This window comes from Chrysochloris asiatica, unplaced genomic scaffold (assembly GCF_000296735.1).
Source record: "Chrysochloris asiatica unplaced genomic scaffold, ChrAsi1.0 scaffold00177, whole genome shotgun sequence".
Lineage (NCBI taxonomy): Eukaryota > Metazoa > Chordata > Mammalia > Afrosoricida > Chrysochloridae > Chrysochloris > Chrysochloris asiatica.
In genome coordinates this window covers 1,431,673-1,434,204 of record NW_006408695.1, presented here as the reverse complement: position 1 = coordinate 1,434,204, position 2,532 = coordinate 1,431,673, and positions in this window count along the sequence as shown.

The window sequence follows — 2,532 nt, the reverse complement described above, 5'->3', positions numbered from 1 at the left end:
CCTTAACAACAACAATAACCGCAATTATGGCATTGGCAAAGAATATTGAATTTACCATAAACTTCCAGAAGAACAAATATAATCTGTTTAGAAGGAATTGAAACCAGGATGGTGGGATATTGTCTCATATACTTTGGACATGTTGTCAGGAGGAAAAAGACATCATGCTTGGTCAGCAGAGAAGAGGAATACCCCCAGTGAGATGGCAGGACACTTTGACTGCAACAACAGGCTTAAACATAACAACATTTATGAGAATGGCACACTATCAGATTCTTTCTGTTGTGCATTGAGTTTCTATGAGTTAGCTCTGACTCCACAGCACCTAACTCAAGAACAGTGGCTCCGTGGGTCAAAGACCTGATGATCTACTTCCATAAAGATTGCCTGAGTTTGGCGAAGAGCTTTTGTTGTGATGGCATCACTGTTCAATATTTCACTCTTCACAAACTTGCTAATATTTCCTTAGAAGGCTTCCTATTAAACTCTTCTATATGCAAACCTCTACCTTAATTTGTTTTCTTAAGAATCTGATTTAGGACAAAAAGTCAGCAGATTATAAGAGACAGACTAGAATTGTTGTTGTCAGGTGCCATTGAGTCAGAACCAACTCGTAGCGACCCCATGCACAGTAGAACGAAACAATGTCCAATCCTGGGCCAACTTCACTAGCACTGCCACACTTGATGCCATCAATGATGCCACCTGGCTGATCCATCTCATTGGGGGTCTTCCTCTTTTTCTCTAACTCTCCATCTTACCCAGCATGACATACTTCTCCAGCGATTGTTCCCTTCTTACAATATGTCTAAAGTATGAGAGACAAAGCTTAGCCATCCTGGCCTCCAAGGAGCACTCTGGCTGCACTTCTTCCAAAACAGATCTATTGGTTCTTTTGGCAGTCCATGGCACCTTTAGTATTCTTCTCCAACACCACAACTCAAAGGCATCAGTTCTTCTATGATCTTCCTTATTCACTGTCCAGTTTTCACATCCATATGAGGTTATTGAAAATACCATGGCTTGGGTCAGGCGCACCTTAGTCCTCAAGCTGACATCTCTGCTCTTCAACACTTTAAAAAGTTCCTGTGCAGCAGATTTGCCCAATGCAATACATCAACTGATCTCTTGACTACTGCTCCGTGAGTGTTGAGAGTAGAATTAGAACTCCAGATTGTCATTGTAGTGCTTCTCTATATCCCACTGTAGTGGATGGTAGTTTTGCACTGCTGACCTTAAGGTTCACAGCCCAATTTGTAACCACTACGCTAATTTATTACCATGAATATACTTAATTTAGATGTTATGTTAGAAATACAGTTATAAATAATTACCACTTTCTTATGCTTCTTGACAGGTGGAATGCAATGTCAAGGGTTGGTTTCAGCACCTTGGCCAGAGCAATAAAATCAAGTACATTTTGAACATTTTGCACATCTTGATTTCAAAAGAGAAATTATTGCTTTTCCAATAATATATGCTAACAACTGATTGGTAAAGTGATATAATAACAAAGTTTAAAATGATTTTTTAAGTATATACTAATGATTTCTGTCAGTTTAAATTAGCTCAATTTGCATCCTTTGAAAGAACGAATCAATCTTAGATTCTGAGGGCTGAGAAAAACGTTGTTATTGTGTGCATGCAGTTGAGTCAGTCTCACTCACAGTGCCCCTGGATAGTTTTTCAGAGAGTGGCTGATGGATTTGAACTGCCTACCTTGTGGTTAACAGCTCAGTGCTTATCTTGCAGCACCACACCAGGAGGTTAGAAAACATTAATTATATAGTACTAATTTCAAACGTCTTACCTCCATTTATATATGGACAAAGAAAAGATTCCTGTTTAAGTTAGTTTCTTTATTGCATTCTCCCCCATAAATTAAAGTTCTTTTTATTATTACAAAGGAGTTCTGGTGGCACTGTAGAGTAAGCATTGGACTATTAACCGAAAGGTCAACAGCTCAAACCCACCAGCTGCACCTTGGGACAAAGATGAGTCTTTCTGTTCCTGTAAAAGTTTTGCAGACTTGAAAACCCTATAGAGAGTCACTAGGAGTTGGAATCTACTCAATGGCAATGGGTTTTTTGTTTTTTTTTTTCAAAAGATATTTGTCAATGCCATAATCTGCTAAAATGGACATTTTAAAAATCAATATTATCAGGGAACCAGTGTTATAGATACAGTTGTGTAAACTGGAATAAGTAATACTGTGGTTTCAGAACCCAGTTTTTAGTCTATAAAATAAAGAAAAGGGGTTGTGTGGAGGCATTGATGGTACTATTGATGAAAGTTTGTTTTTTTTTAATTGAAGTCATGTGGTCAAAATATATATGGTTACTCCTGGTGTGGCACTGTAGAATAAGAACTAGAATGCTAACCACAGGTCCGTTGTTTAAATTCACCAACTGCTTCTTGGAAACCCTATACAGGGTCACTATGATTTGAAACCAATTCAATAACATTTAACAATAACAGCAAGACTGGCAATAAGTTAGCATTTAATTATCGATATGTTCACTTATATGCTGC